The sequence below is a fragment of the Canis lupus genome, chromosome 2 (genome assembly GCF_003254725.2).
Source record: "Canis lupus dingo isolate Sandy chromosome 2, ASM325472v2, whole genome shotgun sequence".
NCBI classification, from domain to species: domain Eukaryota; kingdom Metazoa; phylum Chordata; class Mammalia; order Carnivora; family Canidae; genus Canis; species Canis lupus.
In genome coordinates, this window is record NC_064244.1 from 75,724,317 (window position 1) to 75,747,463 (window position 23,147).

At 47.0% G+C, this 23,147-nt stretch overlaps 1 protein-coding gene and 1 long non-coding RNA gene across 6 annotated transcripts in view; both read right to left on the bottom strand.

The window, feature by feature from the left end:
• Window positions 1-5,541, bottom strand: part of CDC42 (cell division cycle 42) — a 47,521-nt gene extending 41,980 nt beyond the window's left edge. For 2 of the 5 annotated variants that reach the window (XM_025447180.3, XM_025447181.3), the window contains exon 1: window positions 5,390-5,541. The gene's annotated coding sequence lies outside the window, so the exon portion shown is untranslated. Of the gene's footprint in view, window positions 1-1,885; window positions 1,993-4,462; window positions 4,594-5,389 lie in introns of those variants that run through there. The other 3 variants (XM_049106020.1, XM_049106024.1, XM_035713117.2) reach the window with 3 other exon arrangements.
• Window positions 5,542-17,864: 12,323 nt separating this feature from the next.
• LOC112660222 (uncharacterized) lies at window positions 17,865-22,325 on the bottom strand. The gene is made up of 2 exons (XR_004813647.2): window positions 22,043-22,325; window positions 17,865-18,754 (listed from the first exon to the last, which is right to left on the bottom strand). It is a non-coding gene; the product is annotated as an uncharacterized LOC112660222 (long non-coding RNA).
• Between the last annotated feature and the right edge of the window lie 822 nt (window positions 22,326-23,147).

Sequence of the window (23,147 nt, forward strand, 5' to 3'; positions counted from 1 at the left end):
CTGCCTCTCTCATGAATAAAAAAATAAAATCTTAAAAAAAAAAAAAAAAAAAAAAGGAAAGAAAAAAGGATGGCAGCTAAATAAGACTAGATTTTATTATCACTATTTTCTCTTGAGATTAGAGATATGGCTTATTTTAGGAAAGAAAATAGAAAAGATGTTATATTTCACCAGCTAAATGCCAACATTTAGGAATTATCCAACAATCATAGGAATTATCCTGATCACAGGCTCTTCCTAACAATGTTTTCAATAAAACATCATTTAGGTTCAAATGTGTAACTGATATTCTACACTAGAATTTATGGTTAATTAGTACTAAACGGGCAGTTGTACTTTAACAACTTTACACTCAACAGTGAGCACAGACATGAGGTGACTCTACACGATAGGCAAGATACTATAACTCACTTATTTAAATGCCACACTGGTTTCACCCACTTTCAGATTAGGATCCTTGCAATAAATTCTGGTACACTGCCTTAAAGAAACCAGTTCATACTTAAGTAGGAAGAAAAATAAAAATAAAGCACTCAATGCTATTTCTGAAATCCCATAAGACATCACTCTAGCAGTCTTTAAGAGCATGCTTCAAACTTTAGTGTGCATAAAAATCATGTGGGCATCGCATTAAAATGCAAAATCTGATTCAGTGGGATTGGGATGGAATTCCAAGGTGATCTTATGCTTCTGGTCCATAGTCCACACATTGTATTTGATTATACACTCTCATTTATGTAACACTAGTTAAGATAGTGGACAAAAACTTAAAGCAGGCAACAATCTCCACTTAATAATTTTTACAGTTTCATGAGATTAATCTAGGGAAGGGACAGTTATTAAAATTTTGATTTGGGGGGAAAACTCAGCTTCTCAAACATGAGGGCCTAAGAGAGGTGATAATGATAATAAGAACAAACGCCTACAGAGCACTTAGTATGTGCCAGTGAATTGTCTTAAGTACTTCACAAAGATTAACTGATTTGATTCTCATAACAACACTGCGAGGTAGGGACCATTGCTGGCCCTATTGTACAGAAGGTAAACCTGATTTCACAAAGACATTACTTTGCACAGTTAGTAAATAGCAAGATTTGAACCCAGGCAAGCTGATTCGAGAGTCTATACCTTTAATTATGATACTAGCAGTATAGCTCCCAAGATAGCAGAATTAAGATGGCAAACCAAAATGACTTACTTTGGGAGAAATTGATGCACAAGTTAAAGAACTGAGTGAGCAACAGAGGTGACGGATGGCCAAAGAAATATTTTCTACAGTATTTTTTGTAATTTATTTTATTTGAGAGAGAAAACGCACACACGAGTGGGAGAAGGGGCAGAGGGAGAGAGAATCTCAAGCTGACTGGGAACTGACCACCGAGCCCAACGCAGGGCTCAATCTCACTACCCTGAGATCACAACCTGAGCCAAAATCAAGACTCAGGCACTTAACCAACTGAGTCACCCAGGCGCCCCTACAATATTTTTTAAAGAAGGAAAACACCTGGTTTCATGGGGCACCTGGCTGGTAGAGCATGCAACTCTTGATCTTGGGGTTGTGAGTTCAAGTCCCACACTGGGTATAGAAATTACTTAAAAATAAAATCATAAATGAATGAATGAATGAATGAACGAACGAACAATAAAATCCTAATTTAAAAAAAGAAAAAAAACACACACACCCATGAGGATCCCTGGGTGGCTCAGCAGTTTAGCACATACCTTCGGCCCAGGGCATGATCCTGGAGACCCGGGATCGAGTCCCACATCAGGCTCCCTGCATGGAGCCTGCTTCTCCCTCTGCCTGTGTCTCTGCTCTCTATCTCTCATGAATAAATAAATAAAAATCTTTAAATAAAAATAAAAAAATAAAACACACACACACCTGGTTTAACTTCATGCACAAGCTTTTTGAGACCAATGTCCCAGGGACAACTAGTAAAGAAAAGTTTTGACATGCGGGACTTACAACAGCAGGAGTAGCAGACGTAACTAAAAAAACAAGTAACAAAAGTTACTTTAGCAAAAATATTTTGGACTGAAAGGATGAGTAACTAAAAGTAGAAACTGGTAAAGGACAAAGCATAACATGACCAGGAATTTGATACTGTTGAGCAGGGTGGAAAAAGTGGCAAAAATAAGCTGCAACAGCAAACAAAAGAAAATAGAGGAAAGAAGCTAACATTAAAGTCTAAATAATTTTTAGAAGAACAAGAACTGGTCATCAGAAAAAACTTTCTAAGCCGACAGTGAACAGCCCAAACAGTACAGCTGAGGAAGATACTGGACTAAACAGAAGGATAAGATCAAGCAGGAGCAGATTAGGAATCATCACTTCAATGAGCTGGAATACGGATATGGCTGACCAAGCACCAGCCTCAGGAAATACAGTAAACAAGACATGGAATATGCAGAAAGAGAAAATCTTAACCCACAGATCTCATTAAATTCACTCACTTGACAAACACTTCTTGACACCTACTACTATACATACGGCACTATTCTAGGGGCTAGGGACACAGGGGAGACCATGCCAGGTCAAAGTCCTGTCCGCACATCAGATACATTCCGGTGGAGAACACTAATAGTTTTGAAAGCAAACACTGAATAAGGCATTATCATAAAAGCCTAGAACGAAGCCCTTTAATATAGGATATAGGGAACTATATATGTGACCTAAGTTAAGAAAATAGTAACCCCTCCTTCCCCTGCAGAGCAAGCCCTTGTAGATTGAAGTGCTTCTCACTGTGTTCCCTAAGCTCTCAAAAAGACCCTAAAAACACTAAAGAAATGCATCTAAAATGTATCTACAAATAAAAGAACAATCTTTTACTCCCAAGAACGCCTATAAACACGACTCCCAGACAGGCACAATAAATTGTACTTCAAAGTTTTCCATATGTGACAGCTCTTGGATCAAAACATCTGATTAGTGTAACCAACTTAAAAATAACTAGAAATGCCTAACAGACCACAAAGTTCTAAGTGGATAAAAAACAACTGAATAAAGGAAAACCAATCTTGAAATTACAGAAAACGTCAAGATTTAGTCTTACTGTGCTTTAAGAATTTCATGGATGTTTGACTTAAGCCCCCTGACCTCTGCTGCTGTAACATGGGCCTTAAATTCCCGAAAAACTAAATTTAACTGTCTTAGTTAGTATCTGAAAACATTTTAAGAGGATGTGATGATACCTTCCGGATCTTGAAGGAATTACTGGAAAACAGCTCATTTTTAACACTCACTTAACTATCAATCTCTTGAATCCCTGCCTGAGTTTAAAAACTGCAAATGTAAACTATTCTCCTATATATTTTGAAAGGGAAGATACAAACTGATGTTATGTATGTTTAGACTTCTTAAACGTAGAAGAGTCTCAAGACAGGGCTCAGCAGAGAGTGTTTTTAAAACAAGATAACCACATTATGACAAATGTATTTCAGAAGATCCAAGCTCAATACCTATCCAATCATATACACCACAGGAAGTGGATTTAAATTTCTTCTTTTAAACGTTTAACAAGCGCTGTTCCCTCTACACACAAGAGGAACAATGGGAAAATACTTGTTCCAACATGAACTACCCTATAACAATGCCATTACACAATGGGATCTCTACAATTGCTCTACAATGCTAACATTTTTCTGCGCTGTATCCCAGTAATCAATGAAGGATATACAACTGGGAGGGAGGGCGGTGTATCTACTATGCTGGGGAAGAAACACTGTAATCGCCCAAAAGTCTGAAAAATGTCATTTACGTGTGGTTTTGGTTTTTTTTGTTTTTTATTTTTTTATTTTTTTACTTTTTGGTTAAGAATCCAAAATTCGTTTTTGATGGCAAAATTAAATGGTCTAGCAAGAAAGGTGGGCGGAAACTGAGGATTCTCTTTCCACCACACCCCTCGCCACACAGAGTGCACGTGAGCCAACTTAGGTCTGTACTGTGCATCAGTAAGTGCATCATACGGGGGACGTTGAGCAGCCTCGGAAAAGTCATTTTGGGCCAGAGAGAGGCTCCCACGGGTCACTCCATTCGACTGCAAAGGGATCTTTCAAGTTATTGCCTACACAAGCGGCCGGAGGAGGGGTTGTCTTAACGCTAGACTCCCTGGCACGGGCTGATCTGGAGGATTTTAAACCTTCCTGGCTTTTTTAGATGCTTTGTGAGACAGCCGGAAGGGTTTCAGAAAGCTCGTTTATGCACACGGTGCGTTGGGAGACCGGCAGGATGTGCCACCGAGCGCCCAACGGAGGCTGCAAAAAAAAAAAAACAAAAAAAAAAAAAAAAAAAAACAAAAAAAAAACGCTGTCTTCATTCGGCGAGCCCCTGACTTGTAGGAGTTAAAGCTCTCGCCCCTTATATTGCGATGACGTAATCCTCCACACTGCATTTCTCTTGGACTTAAAAGGGAGGGAAAAAAAAAAAAAACAAAAAACAAACGAACAAAGAAAATTTCACCCTTATAAGAGGAATTGAGCAAGCGGCGAACGGCAGTTTCGAGAGGCGGTTTAGGTAACTCCCTGCAAGGGAAGCCTCGGCTGAAGAGAGCAGGGAGACCTGGAGAAGCGAGCGGAAATGGTGCTAGGAAGTCGACCTGAAGGCTGGAATGAAGGAGGCTGGAGGCTCAGGCCCCCGGCCCTGCAGGGCGCGCAGGGGGGCGCGCAGGGGGGCGCGCAGGGGGGCGCGCAGGGGGGCGCGCAGGGGGGCGCGCAGGGGGGCGCGCAGGGGGGGCGCGCAGGGGGGGCGCGCAGGGGGGCGCGCAGGGGGGCGCGCCGCAGGCACAGCCCGGGCCGCCGCCTCCCCGCCGCGCTCGCGGTTCCGCTCCCCTCCCCTCCCCCTCCCTTCCCTTCCCCCGTCCTCCCCCCCCCCCCCCCCCCGCCGCAAAATGTCCGCGGCGGCGCCCGGAGAAGCAGGAAGTCCGAGCCGGGGCGCGCGGGGGGCACACCCGGCCCGGGAGCCCGAGCCACCCGCCCTCGGCGTCCGCGGGGCCCGGCCGGGGCGGAGGGGGCCCCAGGCGGCCGCGATGGGTGTGACCCCTTCCTTCCGCCGCTGCCGGGTGACAGCCGGGCCCCGCCCGCGCCCTCCGGCCCGCGCCCTCCGGCCCGCGCCCCGCGCCCCGCGCCCCGGCCGCGCACGTCCCGCCGGCCGAGCGCCCCCGCCCGCCCCGCTCCCTGACAGAACCCGGACCCGCGCGAGCCCGGACGGCGCCGCGAGGGGCGCGCACCCCTCCCCGCGCTCCCCGGGGCCCCAGAGGCGCGGTGCCTCCCCCACACACGCTCCCCTCGCCTCGCCTCGCCCGCGGGCGGGGACAGGCCGGGGGCCGCGCGGCGGGGACGGGACGGCGGGGGAGCCGCTCCCGCGGGGAGCCTCGGGCCCCGCACTCACCTCAGCTCCTCCGCCGGGGCGTTGGCAGCACTGCGCGGGGTCTCCTCGGCTGCCGGACAGGGGCACGCGCCTGACGTCAGCACGCAGGCGACGCAGGGTTGGGTGCCCGCGGAAGTGGGCGGGGTCCAGAGGCGAGCCCGGGCCGAGCGGTTGGAGGCGGGGCCTGAGTCACTCCCCCGCCCCCGCCCCCGCCCCCTCCCCCGCCCCCACCCCCGCCCAGGTTCACGCCGACGACCGCGCATGCGCCGCCGGCCAGCGCGGCTGCCTAGAAGCTCAGCGGTTGAGCCACCGCTGTTTGCAAAGCTCGGCCACCCACAAAGATTTTGTTCCATTCAACCTTCTGAGGCTGAAGTGTTATCATCCCTCTTTGGCAAAAAAAAAAAAAAAAGACGGAGGCTTGGACTTGCATGGAGGCAATGACTTACTTGCCTGGGACACCCCCCTCCCAGGCCTGCCTGCCTGCCTTGGGTCCTTCATCCGCCTGCACCACGCTGTCCCTTGCCCCAGACACTTAGGCAGTATCTTGGTTTCGGGACTTCCTGCCACAAGGCCTCGCACTCTTTCCCCCGGCTCCTTCCTCTGCTCACCCTGTGCTCCCAGCACCTGCTTATCACCTGTCCGTCCTTGCTAGTGCGCGAGCTTCGGGAGAATCCGAACGCTCCATCTTCGTCTCAGGTGTTTCCCCAGGAAAATCGCTTAATAACGATGCCATTTACTGCTGACCACCACAGACAGTTGGCCCAGCAAGACACCTGTTTCCAATACATCTGATATAACATAGTTTCTTCTGGGCTTTTCGATTGCACAGGAAGAATAACTACATTTTTGAGTGTTTACTACAGGCCTGGTGCTAACAGCTGTGCACGTAATAGTAGCTAATGTAATGCTCACAACTACCCTATCAGTTAAGAACCGTTACCATTCATCGATGCGTAAAGTGAGGCTCAGAAGTATTAAGGAATTGCCCCCCCAGGTTGCCAAGCCAGGCAGTGACAGAGTTGGGACTTGGACCCAAGGTGCTGGCTCTAATTGATCACTACACTGTCATACTACACTATCAGAAGGTTATTATAGAGAAGTCAGAAGAGAACCTTCCCTGTGATCCTATCCCTACAAAATATTTTTTTATCCCTACAAAATATTAACATTTTGGTGTACACCTTTCCAGATATGTAGAGATGTATACCGCATCTAGTTGCACAAAAACTGATTGTACTCTGTTTTTTCTCTTTCAAAACTACATTGTGAGTATCTTTGCCTCTCAAACGAAACATTTTTAAAGGCTATATCCTACTGTACGGGCATGACAATATATATCGAACCCATCTACAATTGGAATTTAGGTCGTTTTCAGCTGCTGTAACTTTCTATTATAAAATGCATAAGCTTGATTTTTGAAACTTGAGGAAAACTGGCTGTGTTTTCTCCCCTCTGCAAGACTGGTTGGCAGTGACCTTTCCTTCATCCCCTCTCACAATCCCATGAATGTCCCCAGACAATGTCTGCCCTTTCCATGCGCAGCAATATCTTGATGGGGTGTCACCCAACCGCTTGACTTTTCCTGCCTTTATTCTGAGAACAAGGACTCACTTAGCACTTTGTCTTTTCTGCTGTCAAGTTTTTGTCAAAACGGCCCTCACCAACCTTTTCACAGCCCCAAAGGCAGTAGCATTACTACTAGGCCCCAGTCTCTCCCCCCACCCCTTCCTTGCTGCCAGCCTAGCCACAGCCTCCAGGGGCTTCATCCCCACCTGCCCCTGTGGCTACAGCCACCTCGTACTAACAGGAGGGTCTCCAGCTCCCCTTCTCCTGTGGTCACCAGCCCAGCGTCCATTCCTCCTTCTGGTAACATCCCTTCCAGCAGCCCCTCCCCAATTCTCAATCCCTGTGGCTCTAGAGGAGAGGACTCCAACCCTCAGTACAGGGAGTAGACGCGGTGACCCAGGCCTAGCCAATCAGAGAATTTTAGCAGCATTTCAGCGATTGGGCATGTGACCCAATGAGAACCAGTGAGATTCAATTCTGGGACTTTGGTCAAAACGGTCCAATTGATGAATGTCTCTGCTGAGGGCGGGATGTAACCATGGCACTGCTGGCAGCCATATTCCCGCTGCAAGGAGAGAAACTGCCTGAGAATGGGAACAAACAGGGTGAAAAGAGAGCAGAGAGATAGAGTTGGTGAAACCAAATCCCACTGCCACTGTTTGAGCCCTTGGATTTAGTCTTACTTCAATTTTCAGGCACATTAGCTGATAAATTCCCTCTCCTGCCTGAGCCAGGTTGAGTAGGTGCCTGTCACTTGCCAATGCAAGATTTTGCCTCCCTACCCACCACGTCCACCCTGGTGTGGTACTTGACACCACCTTCTAGATGATTCCCAAATCTCTACCTCCTCCAGCCCCTATCCCCAACCCGACTTCCAAATTTCCACCTACTCACAAGTCCCATCAGAGCCACGGACACCATCTCCAGTTACCACCTGCTTCAGGCTCCTCCAATTGCTTTGGGTCCGTACACCCTTACACATCCAGGGGCTCCCAACCTTTCTGCATCATAGGTCCTATACCCACAAAGTTGATATCCCATTTCTAGAGGCTTCCTTTGACAATCTCTGTTTTAATTCATTTTATACAGCACAACCTTCAACCTCCAGGATCCTGGCTCCGGTTAAGTCACTTTCCAGCTCAGGAACCCTGGCATTTTTTCCTTTGCCTTCAAAATAAAATTCAAAGTCCTTTAGCCAGGCTTTCTGTATCCTCTGTGATCTGTCACCAACTTGCCTTTCCAAAGTGATTTCCCTTTCCCTTCTGTATTAGTCAGGGTTGTCCAAAGGAATAGAACCAACAGGAGGAACAGAGGGAGGGGGAGAAGGAATGGGAGAGAGATTGATTTGTATTACTCTATCCATCTAAAAAGATTTATTCTAAGGAATTGACTCAACACAGTTATGGAGGTTGATAGGTTCCAAGATCAGTGAAGTGAGTCGACAAGCTGAGACTCAAGAGAACGGATGATATGGGTCCAGTCCAAGTCCTCAGGCCTGAGAACAAGAACTGATGTTTCAGTGGCAGTCTAACGGTCAGCAGGCTCAAGACCCAGTAAAAGCCAATATTTCAGTCCAAAGCCAGGAAAAATCTGTTACTTGATGGAAGATTGGCCTTTTTTGTTCTAGTTGGGCCTTCGACTGATTAGATGAGACCCACCATACTAGGGAGTGCAATCTCCTTTACAAGGTCTGCCAATACAAATATTAATCTTATCCCAAAACACCCTAATAGACAGGTACACCCAGAACGACGTTCAACCGAGTATCTGGGCACCCGTGGCCCAGTCAAGTTGCCATTTAAAAGTAACCATCACTTCCTCTATCACACATCTTATGTATGTGTATGCGGCAAGACTGAATTACCTAGTATCATGTATGTAGGTACCATGATTTCTTGCCTCCATGCCCCTGCTCATGCTGGTCCCCTTGCTAGAACACCTTCCCAGCTGATCCATCCTACCAATCAAGTCCCACTCTCCTACCCACCCTTGGCCAACACTGACCACCAAGATTCGGTGGTCCCCTTCCATGTGTGCCAAACTCCTTCTCTCCTTCGAGGGTCAGCATAGACCTCAGCTCCTAAACCTTGCCTGACAACCCCAGGCAACCAATAACTCCCATTACCCTTTGTATTTATTTATTTTTTTTTAATTTTTATTTATTTATGATAGTAATACAGAGAGAGAGAGAGAGAGGCAGAGACACAGGCAAAGGGAGAAGCAGGCTCCATGCACCGGGAGCCCGACGTGGGATTCAATCCCGGGTCTCCAGGATCGCGCCCTGGGCCAAAGGCAGGCGCTAAACCACTGCGCCACCCAGGGACCCCTACCCTTTGTATTTAAAGCATGCTATATTAAAATCACTTGTATCTGTGTTAACGAAACCATTAAGCCATGAGCAGGCAGGGATTTTATCTTATTCATTTTTCTATCCTTATACCTAATTTCCTGGCACACTGCCAGCCCTCAAAAATGTTTGATAAATAATGCATGAATGAGCATACCGCCAGTTCTTCCACAACGCATGCTCAGCTTCTGGCTGCTAAAGTGATCTCTGCTTCTTCTCAACTCCCATAGCATTTACCTGAGAATTTCTTCAGGCCCTCACCCCACTCTGTCATGTTCATCCGTGCTTTCTCTGCCCTACTGGAAGCTCCCAGGGGCGGGCTCAGTTTGGGGTACATTTTCGTGCCCCTTCACATGCTCTTCAGGTGCCTTAAACATAAGGAGTGAGAAAAACCTCAAAACTGCGTTCCCTGCCAAATGCCAAAGACCACAAATCCACCACCATCTCTCCAGGGCCTGCCAAGATTTACTCAAGAAGAGGAGGATCCCCATTAAAGAGTCCCTCCTTTGTGGTCTTCAGTCTTAGGATTTACACGAGAAAGTCCTAATTTAAGACTTTCTGTGTGATTCACAGGCGTTAAAACTATAAAGAAAAGCGAGGAAGTAATTATTATAAAAATCCGGCTGCTGGCAGCCTCTAAAGGAATTTGTAATCTGGAAGCGATGGAGGGGGGCGGTGTTGGCAGTGGGCTGTTTCATGACCTTGGTGATGATTATTACATGGATATTTGCTTTATAATCATTTGTTGTACTATATATTTGTTTTATGTGCTTTCCCTCCTGTGTAATATTTCATAAAAATAAAAGTTGGAAGGAAACAAAGTCTCACGTTATAAGTGAAGGGTTGCTGTTGTGTAAATTCCTATTGCTCAGATGCAAGCCTACCCTTCCATCCTGATTTACCGGCTGGTCTTCCCCTCTCTCTGGCTGGTCATGGTCATGGCTCAGGCCGTGCCAGCAGCCCCACTCTGCTGCTAGGACTCCTGGTGTGCTCCTGATCTGGCCTGCCACACTGTAAGGGGCTAGGGCTGCTACAGCTGCAGCTCTACTCCATCAGCTCCCATGGAGGGACCTACTCCTTCTGCAGCCCCTCCTACCACTCAGCCTCCCTCCTCCACTTTGTGCTGTATCACTATGCTTGTCCAGGGACCTGGACTCTTCTTGGAGTCAGAGAAAGGAGAGGAACTGACCAAACCTGTTTCCTACTTGCCTTTTCTCTAACTGGCCCAGACTTGCCTCCTTCATCTCTATTACGATCTCTGGTGGAGACAATCTAGGTCACTGAAGAAGGGTGCCATGAGATAGGATAGGGGAGAGAAGAGCCTAGAAATGACTGAGCAACTCCATCTGCACTGGTAAAGTTTAGCAAGTACCCAGGGGCACATGGTACAGCGATGAAGTTTTAATTTGAAAACAATCTGAGGATCGTTCATGTGAACCAATTGGTCATGGGTGTGTTGTGACTAATATTCAACAGTTAGTGAGTATATTATGTGCTAGGCACCTCGAATGCAAAGATAACCAATATCCTTCTGCTTAACCTCTTCAATGGCTTCTCCTGGCTCTTGTCTACCTCTCCAACGTCCTCAGAACCATGCACTCACTCACTGGGCTCCAGCCATGCTGCCTTCTTTGTCAATCCTCAGACAGAACTGAGCTTACTGTGCCTGCCTCAGAGCCCTTGTGCTTGCTGTCCTGAGCTCTTCTGCTCTGTGCAAGCCTGCTCCTTTTCACCCTGTACATCTCTGCTCAAATAGCAACTCTTTAAGATGACATCTCCCCGTTCAGCTTACAGAAGCACTTCCAACCCACTACCACACCACACTGCTTTCTTGTTTTCCTAACCTTATCACTCTCCAAAATGATCTCACCTCTTTAATACTCCTACTGTCTCTCTCCATTAAAAAGTAAATTCAAGGACTTCTTTCCCCACTGTACCCTCAGTGCTATAATGTAGTGTACACTCAGTAATTACCTGTTGAAGAAATACAATGAAAGAAGACATAATCTCTACTCAAGGAGCTAAGGTCTCATAGTGGGACAAACAATAATCAAAACAAGTGCTAGGACAAGGGTTTGTACAAGTAATCTAGGAGAATCAAAGAAAAGCAGAACATTCATAAGAGTTATACTTAATATTTACTAAGTACTTCCTCTGCTCCAGGCATTGTTCTAAGTATTTAATATGTATTATCTCACTTGAAATTCACAAGAACTCTGGAATATGGAAATTATTACCTTCAACAAAAATGGAGCATGAAGAGGTTATTAGTACCACTTGTCTAAAGTCAAACAGCCGGCAGGTGGAAGAGCTGAGATTCAAACCCGGAGCTGATAAGGGAAGGTTTCCCAAAGGAGAGAGGTTTGATCTAAATCTAGAGGACCGGTGCAGGCTGGCCAGGCCAGGGTGGGGCACGCATGCTGACCACGGGCGGAAAGAACAGGCATGTCTGGGTACGCAGGCATGGAAAAAGCAGGAGGCTCCGAAAGTAGATGAACCTCATAGACATAATGTTGAACACAAGAAAACACATGAAAGAGTATACACTCTGTGATTCCATTCGGCTCAGAAACAGGCAGCACTACCCTATGGCAGTAGAAATCACCATAGCTTACTTTTCAGGAGATTGATGACTAGGAAAGGACCTGAGGGAGACTTCTGGGATGCTGGTTATCCTCTGTATCTTCATCTGGATGGTGGTTATAGGGATATGCTCACTTTATACAAATTCATCCAGTCATACAATTTCCAGGATGCATGTTACACTTACATTTAAAAAAATTAAAGGTCACTTTAGCAATAGTACTGGTCTGAAAACCAAAACACTTGCGATTTTTTCATAGAGGTGTAGAATTTTTGTGAGTCTTAATGGTGAGGTTTTAAGACTGCAAATAAGAAAAGCAAAGAGGAGTACCTGGCTGGCTCAGTCAGTGGAGCCTACCACCCTTGATCTCGGGGTTGTGAATTCGAGCCCTACTTGGTTGTAGAGATTACTTAAATCTCTTTATTTTATTTTTATTTTATATTTTATTTTTTAAAGACTTTATTTATTTATTCATAAGAGACACAGAGAGACAGAGAGGCAGAGAGGCAGAGAGAGAGGCGAGGGAGAAGCAGGCTCCACACAGGAAGCCTGGTGTGGGACTTAATCCTGGGACTCCAGGATCATGCCCTGAGCCGAAGGAAGACGCTTTAACCGCTAAGCCACCCAGGCGTCCCCCCCTTTTTTTAAGCAGAGAAATGTGACTGAAGAAACAAGAAGCTAAGAACAAGATTTAATGTGTAGAAGTTAGAAATGAGAAGATGGAGAGCTCAGAGAGGGGCTCAGAAGAAAAGAACAGATCAAAGGGTCAACAGACTGAGGAAGAGTCACTAAGTGAACCTTCCCCTGATTGGGCAGATTCAGCTACAACAGCAGTTATTGGATGTTTCTGTGATTCTGGTGCTGCGTGAGGGTGACTCTAGCTGGGCATAAGACAGGAACAAGACAGGTGTGGAAACTGAAGCTCAGAGGGGTGACATGACTTGGTCGGAGATCACACACTTGGTCGGAGATGACACACCTTGTAAGCGCTGGAGTTCTTTTTGCCAGAACCTCCAATTTATGCTAAGACAGGGCTAACGCTAAGTATCGGCCCCACTTGGAGGTGGAGTTTTGGCTCAGAGGAAGTGAAGGGGAGGCCCCACTGCTTTGGTGGTGTCGGTGGCTTCCTGCCCAGGAGACACACCCAGCTTCTAAATCACCATTCTGGGCAGTCAGGTTGTTGCTAGGCACCCAGGGGGCCCTTGAGCTTTCAAGCAGGGGCAGCCAAGGGTTGTTGACTTCACCTCATTTCAAGGTCAGGTGCAGAACCAAAAGGGAAGCCAGCCACCTGAGGGAAGCCTTTCCTTTTTTGTTTTGTTTTGTTTACCTCCATCCCTAACCCTCCCACCTGCCCCCTCCCATGGTCTGCCATGAATTCTAGTTGTTTGTGTTCACCGGAAGGAAGAGCCTTCAACCAGGCAGTGGTCATGTCTCCTACAAAAATCAAACTATTCCTTGAGGATCCATCACATGCAGGCCCTGGGTTGGAGGCCGAGGGCATAGAGATTCCCTCTTGATGGAGCTCACAATCTGCCTGGGGACACAGACTGGACACCACACCACAGGGCAATGCATATCAGGTACACCACATACATTTGCTGCATGAACAGGGACTGGAATTCAAGCTAAGGTGTTAGAAGAGCTCACAGGAGGGCTTCTGATGCCAATTCGAGGCAGAAATCAAAGAAGGCTTCATGAAGGTGACCATGCCTATCTGCGTCATAAAGAATGAGTAGGAGTAGGCAGGCCAAGATTGGGGGAGGCATGGGGGAAAGGCATTCCAGGCCAAGGGAAAATGTCCAATAAATGCATGGCCGTGGGTGGAAAATAGTTAGCAAAATAGTCAAGCTATTGTCAAATGTGTTGAACTGCACTGCCTGTGGAAAATGACCACACATGATGCTCCTGGAAGGGCCAGTTACACTGGAGTGCTCCAGCCACCACCGCCATCACAGTGGACTCCTCGTGGCCCCCAGACCCCGCAGAGCTGGCCTCCTCTCCAGCAGCCAGGCCCTGGCACCCACTCACAGCTCAGGGAGTAGCTGCCCAATAGATGACATATTTTTCCATGGCACCAGCCAGTTGCTAGGAATCTGATATTACCTTGTGGTCCCCACACTGGTTTTCACCAGCTGCCATCTGGCAGGAGCATTTTTCAATAACTAGACGAAATTATCCTTTGGAGAACTTGGAGTCAAAATAATCACAGGGGGGAAATCAGACGTAGGAGATAGTTTAGAACTTCCCTCTGGCTGCTCTACGTTTTCCTCCTCCTTCCTCTCACAGAATTAAGTGTTTAGGGTTCTCTAGAACTAGGCTCTACATGGACTCAAGACGTGACAGTAACCGGCATTAGTGGTAGCTGGGTAATGCTGGGCCGCAAAGAGAAAGCACGAGAATCATCTCAGGGAGTGGCAACAGAGTTAGGGAATTACCGTGCTCTCAAATCCCCACAGAGCCCTTGAAACACTGGACTTGGTCTGCACTTTGATATCCAGGCAGTGTGACCTCATGGCAAGGGCATGGGGCTGGAGCCAGATGAAATAGAGATGGACTCTCAGCCTCTCCTCTTACCAGGTTTGTTTGGGGCAAAGGATCTCATCTGTAAATTCACTTCCATGAGAAAAAGCTGGTACCACAGGGTTGCCTGGAGACTGTGCTGGACAACTGTGAAACTGTGAATTGTACCATTCTGGTTTCAGGATGTGGAGGTCGAGAGGTTGAGTCATGGCTCTGTCACAAAGCTCTTAGGCTTTGGAGGTCTGACCCCACCCCTAAATCCTCTGGTATGCGTTTTTTACTGAAAGTATAAGGCTAGGTATTAGCCATTTAAGGAATTATTCTGCAGCTACTTAAAAAAATTATTTTTTTAAATTAAAGCACATCTTTGTATGTTGATAGCAAAAGACCCCAAGACTTACTGGGCAAGAAAAATATATAACCTAAACATGCATTGTATGTATATTGTGCAAATAAAAAAGGGATATATGTGTGCATACACACATCTATGTGCTTACATCTGTATAATTCATGTTTTCTGGAAGTATATGTAACAGACTATTCATGAGAAGAAAGCCTTTAAATTTTACTTTTATTCCTTCCTATACTGTTGGGACTTTTCTATCCATGTGCTAATATAGCTTTTGTTTTAAAAATGTCAATGGGAGGGATCCCTGCGTGGCACAGCGGTTTAGCGCCTGCCTTTGGCCCAGGGCGCGATCCTGGAGACCCAGGATCGAATCCCACGTCGGGCTCCCGGTGCATGGAGCCTGCTTCTCCTTCTGCCTATGTCTCTGCCTCTCTCTCTCTCTCTCTGTGTGACTATCATAAATAAATAAAAATTTAAAAAAATGTCAATGGGAGTTGAGAAAGCTAAGAAATGTTATTGTAAATGTTAAGATAAAGATGAAAAAAAGCCAAAGAAACATCTTGCTTGCAGGAGATTCTCAAGAGATGCTTGTTAAATTCACACTTCCAAACATGATGGAAAAAGCCCAAGGCTAGGGGGTACAGATATCCCAAGCTTAGATCCCAGCTCCCCCATTCTATGGGCCATGTTGTGTAACTGCGTATCTCAGTTTTCTTATCTGTAAAGCAGGTGTATTTATATGAACAGGTAAGGTCAGATGACAATAAGGATTAAATAAATCACAAATGCATCTATCCTAGCACACAATAACCATCTCAATAGAACAGTTGGAGTTGGAGGTGTAATATTAACCTTTGTATCAAAGAATTTAAGATTTGCCAGACTAGGAGACATCACCCAAATACAGGGAATATGAAACCGAATTTTTAATAATTTTAAGTAGGCTTCACGTCCAATGTGTGGCTAGAACTCAAGACTATGATTAAGTCACACGCTCTACCAACTGAACTAGCCAGGTACTCCAATATGAAACCCAATTTATACCACTCTTCCTACAGCTTTCTCAATTCAACATTAAGCTTAAGAGACCAGGGATCCAAAGGTCATCTGCGGCCTACCTGTGATGAACTGTTAAGTCAGCAGTTCTCAACTAAAGGCAAATTTGCCCCTAAGGAACATGTGGCAATGGCTGGAGACATTTTTGGTTGTCACATCAGTGGGGTGCTATTGGCATCTGGGTAGGGATGCTGCTAAACATTGTATATCGCACAAGACAAGCCTCCAGGAAAGAGAAATTATCTGGCTCCAAACAGCTAACGTTGAGAAAATCTGTGCTAAGTTCAGTCAACTCCTCAGTTGACTCAGCTATCAAGCTACAAAATCCCGAAGGTCGTAACTTTTTAGTCCAACTGGAAAGTCAGCTCTTTTATTTGTATGCTGTATTCTAGACCATCGAAGCAGCTGAGAAACTGGTACAGGCCTGGAAATTTTTTTTTTTTTTTTTTTTTTTTAGGCCTGGAAATCCTTAACACCAGGAGTTCCTGATCTTTGCAGACTAAGGAAATATCTTCATAATGTTCTGAACAAACTGTATGGGAGATACTCTGACCCTACCACGGTCACTAACTCCTTTCCCCATATTAAATTTTACTCTCAGAATTAGAAGAGTTAGAAAAGCTTAACCTCTGGGGCGCCTGGCTGGCTCAGTCAGTGGACTGTGAGACTCTTAACTTCAGAGTTCTGAGTTTGAGCCCCACATTGGGTGTTGAAATGACTTACCAAAAAATAAAATCTTTTGAAATAAAATGGTTTTAAAAAGAAAACCTTAACCTAGTCAATACAAGGGACAGTTCACTCGTTTGCTGTTTCCAAGCATTCCTATACTTTTGCTCAAGGTGTGACTTTGTCCAGTGATCTCCCACTCAAGTTCAATTAAAATCTCACTTCCAGGGGTGCCTGGGTGGCTCAGTCAGTTAAGTGTCTGCCTTTGGCTCAGGTCATGATCCAGGAGTCCCAGGATCAAGTCATGAGTCTGGCTCCCTGCTTTGTGGGGAGTCTGCTTCTCCCTCTGCCCCTCCCCTGCTCATGCTCTCTCCCTTCCTCAAATTAAAAAAAAAACCACAAAAACCCCCCAAAACCTCACTTCCCTTACTTGGCTATTTCCTCTCTCCTCTGCTTCTAATGTACTTTTTAAAATAGGAAATGGGTTTTGGGGAGCCTGAGTGACTCAGTCGGTTAAGCATCTGATGTCAGCTCAAGTAGTGATCTCAGGGTCCTTGGATAGGGCCCCCCCGAGTGGGAGTGGGGTCTGCTTATCCCTCTCCCACTGCTCCTACCCCTTTCTCTCTCTCAAATAAATGTAAAAAAAAAAAAAAAAAAAAAAAAGAAAAGAAAAAAGTGTTTTCTTAGTGCTATCTCCAAACCAAATACCAAAAGACTAGTTTTATTAATGATCCTACTCATATAATTCAAGGTCTTCCTCTCTCTTCCAAACTATATGTTTCCTTTATACTGGGCTTTATATCTGTATTCTCACATCTAGACCCATTCCAAAGGCACAGGAAGTATTAAGACACCAGCAAAATCAAGAAGAGTTCCAGTTTAGGGCTAACTCGTCCCTCTACCAAAAATTAGTTTCTGAATTGGCACCTAGATGGTTCCAGGAGCAGATCCAGGCCAGAAGCAGAAAGGTTACTCGAGACTGGGTTACCCTGAAGAAAAGCAGCTGCTAAGTTTACTCTGTGCTTGTCACCACCACAGCTAGACTGCTCTGTCTCAGTGGTCAACCAAAGCACAGCTCTCCACACACAGAAAGCCCGGGTGACCGGTTTTGGGAAGAGCAGAAGAAAACAGTCAAATAGCTTCAGAGTGAGTTCTCTTGTGGGGACAGAAGCTGTGGAACACATGTGATGGAAGTGGGGAAAGAAAAAAAAAAAAACCAAACAGATCTAAGAGCTCCTTACCTGTAAGGACCCTGTTTTAGCCCCTTCTTTGTTTTAATTTAAATTGTGACCAAACACAAAGGCCTAGACTATTCCTATCGTATCTCTAGCTCACATCCCGATACTTATCTCAACTCCTCAAATGTCGAGTAAAAGCTAACATGGTAAATCACCACAGGACACTGTGATTGAGGACCAAACTTTAATATTTCAAGGACATCTCAAGTGAGTTACTGGTGGGGTTACAGAAGCTGCCATTCATGCCACCACAGCAAGAGTCAAGAATTCTGAAAGTTGAAGCAATTACTGCTTTGGATACATAACAATATATTAAAGCATGTCAGAAAGTGCAAAAAAGGAGGCATTCAGCAGAGCAAAAACAAGCAACAGGCTGATTGTCCTAACAGAAGCTCTTTCTAGAGCTCAGTCCCAGGAATTAGAGCTGCCTCAGCCAGAGAGGTCCAGACTGGGTTTTGATGGATTCTTATTACAACTAGTCAAAGGCAAGCTCAAAAAAACCGAGGTTCACATTTCCCCCATGACTGTCCTTGGATCTTGCAACAAAGAGAACATTTGCCTACTTCTCACATGTAGGCTGAGCAAGAACCCAGTGGCAGGACTTAGCCAGTGATTCTGACCCCAGGCTGACATCTCTGGGCCCGAGCTCTGAGCTCCTCAGGCAGGACGGCCTGGAACTGCTCCTGCACCAGCATCTCCACAATCTGCTCCTTTGTGTGAATATCGGGTCTCAGCCACTGTCCGGCAAGCTCCTGGAGATGTCTGAGGACATCCCTGGGCCCAGCTGCGTCCTCATAGCGGAATCTCCGGAACCTCTGCCTAGAGGCTGCCGCATTGGGAGGATTCCTTCGTGGCATGGTCTCCACGTCTTCAACGGAGTCTGCATCAAGGTGCTCTGGTGGAGCCTGGACCTGGGGAGCCGATATTAGGACAGCTTCTGGCTCCTCAGCCATCATCTCATTTGAAGGTGAGCCTATTTTATCATTCTGGACTTCTTTACTTCTTTGTGTCTCTAGGTACCCTTCAGTCTCCATTCTGGAACTCTGGAAAAGGAGGACTCCTAAACACAGAGAGGAGACAGGCTCAGCAAAAACAGAACAAAAACAGAGACTCTAAAAACCACCTTGATCTCATGGATCTGATCCAGACCCAGGTTTCATCAGTTTTTCAATCTTAACAGTTTTTTTTTTTTTTAAGATTGTATTTATTTATTCATGAGAGACACACAGAGAGAGGCAGAGACACAGGCAGAGGGAGAAACAGGCTCCTCACAGGGAGCCCAATGTGGGACTCAATCCCAGGACCCCGGAATCACGATCTGGGCCAATGGCAGACTCAGAACCACTGAGCCACCCAGGCGTCCTTTAACAGGGTTTCTTTCCTTTTTTTTCTTTTAAGATTTTATTTATTTATTCATGAGAGACAGAGAGACAGAGAGAGGCAGAGACATAGGCAGATGGAGAAGCAGGCTCCATGCAGGGAGCCTGACGTGGTACTCGATCCCTGGGTCTCCAAGATCATGCCCTGGGCTGAAGGCGGTGCTAAACCGCTGAGCCACCCAGGCGATCCTTAACAGGGTTTCTTAATAAAGCTATTAGAAATTCTATTTTTGTTTCTTCTGGATCAATTGACACAATTGAGAAAAATGTGTCAGTGGTTTATAAAAATGAAGAATGCAAGTCTCCTAGCTAGAGTCTTCTACAAAATCTTTCATCCATCTTCCCTGCATTACAAAGTATTTTAGATTATGTTAAAGCAAAAAACTATGTATGCATGACTTATAGGGGAAGAATATCTTTAAAATCATGGATGTTTGCTTCTTCCAATGTCTTTTATGGAGTTATGTGTGTCCAAAAGCAAGCTATGAGTACTAAAATATAAGAGATAAAGGTCTTTTCATTGATATCTACTCTGCTATCTTTTCTACCCACCCTCCAATCCCTTTCATGATGAAATAATGAATGTTAAAAAGTACTTTAGGGGATGCCTAGGTGGCTCAGTTGGTTAAGCAGACTTTGGCTTAGGTCATGATCTCAGGGTCCTGGATCAAGACCCACGTCAGGCTCCCTGCTCAGAGAGGGGGCCTGCTTCTCCTTCTCCCTCTCCTACCTTGTGTTCCTGCTCACTTGCTCTCTCTCAAATAAAAAAAATATAAAGTACTTTAGGAGCTACCATCAGAGTGGAATCTAAGCTCCCACTTCACAAAAAACAAAAAAGCTTCTATATTAAGATCAAGATCCTAAGTTCCTCTAATCAGGGCTGCCAGGGTGGCTGAGCTGGTTGAGCATCTGACTCTTGATTTCGGCTGCAAATCCTGAGCTCCATGCTCAGCAGGGAGTCTGCTGGAGATTCATATTCTCTCTCTCTCCACGCCCCCACCCCTCCCCTCAGTTGCATGGGCTCATGTTCTCATGCAGGCGCTCGCTCTCTCTCTCTCTCTCTCTCTGAGATAAATAGATAAAATATCGAAGTTCCTCAGTATATGGGAAACCAAAGTAGTCAGAATCCTAGTACCATAGACTTCCAACTCTTGCGATGTTTGTCAGCTCTAGAATTAGCAAACCAGCAGTAGTGGGGAAGGAGAGGAGGGGCACATTAAAGACCTGTAAAATGTCAGAAAAAAAATAGGCTTTGCTCCATTGGGGTTAGGGCCCCAGTCCACGAGAAAGGTTATGTACAGGAAAACCACAATCGATGTTATTAAGAGAGAGACACACACACACACACTCTTCAATACAGAAATATTGTATCTGACAATACAGAAATAACTAATTTCCACATCGGGCTATGTCCAAAAACTGTAACGCTGATGACACCGTCATTTTTCAAAGGCCATCTCTTTTTTTCATTAACAAACCCCCTCCCCCAAGAACTAATCCCTCCCTGGCCAACAAAGCAGGAGTGTTGACATTTAAGATCCCTCCCACCTCAGAGGCTCTCTCAAATGTTTCCTGGGTAACAACTGGCAGAGGCCAACAATCAACAACACGGACCAGCTGCCTTGCCTTAACTCGCTCACCGCTCCTCATCACCTCTTCTTTAAAGGTTTCACGACCCATTTTCTAGGAACCTTGAATTGATTCTAGACCGTACAGTTTGGATATTCTTGGGAGTATACTTATTCTTCTCATATTATCTGGGGTTTTTTGCTCAATGAACAGCATGTACTCTTCCCTAAAAGTAAGCTGTCACTAACCTAGAGTGATGAAGCCCAAAGCAATATAGCCTCTGGAGAAAAAGGAAAACATTTAGTCAAGGGAAGGCTGGATGAAACCTGAGAAAAATGGGCAGCCTGGGTGGCTCAGCAGTTTAGCACCTGCCTTCCACCCAGGGCGTGATCCTGGAGTCCCGGGATCGAGTCCCACGTCGGGCTCCCTGCATGGAGCCTGCTTCTCCCTCTGCCTCTCTGTGTGTGTCTATCATGAATAAATAAATAAAATCTTAAAAAAAAAAAAAAAAAAAAAAAAGCCTGAGAAAGCAAAAGTGACCATCAACAGGGGAGTAACTAAAGCACTGTCAGACATTCAGCAGAACAAAAGTGCAGGCTCCTAAAGCATGAACTCGGCCTGTGAGCGCGGATACAGACCCACCTCCCTAACACACCACCTGACCAAGGGGCAGATCCGTGAGCAGCACCATCTCACCTGAGGAAACTAAAATACACACAGAGCAGCATCCACGACCTGCTCCATCCACAAACAATACCTCCGACCGTATTTACTGGTGAGCGGCAGGGACAGGAGGAACATGGATCATCCCCTTCCCATGTGGCTTTCTTTTTAACTATGGATCACTTTCTTAACTCTAAAGGAAGCAATGTCCCCCCCTGCTCAAAGCCTTTCCGAGTGAAAGAAAGAAAAAAAAAAAAAAGAAAAAAAAAAAAAAAAAACCCTTGTATTAATTCTTCTAACGCCCAGCTCCAGAGGTCCTTACAACCCCGACTTGTAAGAGCAGCCCCCACTGTCAGGAGGCCAGGTTCTCAAGGCTGGATCTGAAAGATGCACCAGCTGCACGAGTCACCCCGCTTACAAAGCCCATCAGTTTCAGAAGCCCTCGCTGACGCTGTGCTGAGCATTTCACTCTCTTCCACGCCATCCTCCGGGCCGCTCTGGTCAAACCCTCCACCCGACCCTCTACCGCCCCAGCGGTCTCTACCAAGCACAGCAGCCGCCGGCGCTATCTGCGGGGTTTGACACGCCCGACGCCCCGCGGGAGCTTTCCCTCCTCCAGTCCTGCCCTTAACCCAGCAGGGCGGTTACGGTCATTTCCATTCACACGTAAACAAACTGAAGCTCGAGGAGCGGGGACTGTGCCCAAGGTCACGAGGCCGGGACGTGGGGGGACCAACCCGCCGAGTAGGAAAATCCCGGCCTCCAGGCGGGGAGCGGGGTCGGGCTCCTCCCACCACATGGGCGCGGCCTGGAGGGCCTCGGTCGGGCCGGAAAAGGGTTTCTGGGCTTCCAGACCGGGACCTCCTCCTCCTCCGGAGCAGAAGCGAGATCCAAGGCCACGCCAGCCCGAGCGGCCCGCAGAGCCCTCGCTTCCCCGCTCCGCGGGCCGCCGCCGCCGCTCCCAACAGACCGCGCGCGGGGAAAGGAGAGGCGGGAGGGAGGGACGGAGGGATGGAAGGATGGAGGGAGGGAGGGAGGGAGGGAGGGGGCGTTCACCTGCGCAGGTGCCACCTCGGAGGGCGGGGGGAGGGGGGAACGGGGGCGGGGGCCCCTCGCCACCAGACTCGGAGCCCGAAACCGACTCCGAGAAGAGGAAACCAACCACCGGGCGCAGAGCTTTGTAGCCCGCCGCCGGAACCGGAAGTCGCGCCCCGCCCGGAAGTTGGACGTGAAGGGCGGAGGGAGGGACTGGGTAGAGGGGGGCGGGGTCTCTCTAGGCCGTGGCGGGAGCTCCGCAGCTCGGTGGTTTTAACCCCTTCGTGGGCTTCGTGCGGTGCGCGGCTGGGGGTGCCGCCTGCGCCGCTTCTCCGCGGAGGCCAAGCTCTCCTACGTCTTCTAAGCCGCGGTTTGCGCAGCTGCGAAGTGGAAAGAGGGTGAAGCGGGAATTGAGACACTCCGGGAGCCCGCCCGCAGCTGACTCAGCGCCCCACCCTGAGGTTGCACCCTTGAGCCTTTGCACCACCCAGGGGAAAGAAACCAGAAGAGGGCTGGGTGCTGCTGCTTGGAAACAGTGGGACCGTGTGGCCCCCGGTGGAGTCAGTGCACGGGAGGCAGTGGGCGCCGTCTGTTGAAAGCTCCCGTGCCTCAGTCTACCCAGGGAGAAGTGGGCATGTGCGCGCGTGGGGTTGCCGGTGTCTCCAGGGGAAGACCCCTGCGTGTAGAAGGCTCAAGTCTCTTTTTATTTTATTTTATTTTTTTTCAAATCTCTTTTTAAATTTTATTTAAATTTTATTTTTTTCAAATCTCTAATTTTTAAAAAAAATCTCTTTTTAAATTTTATTT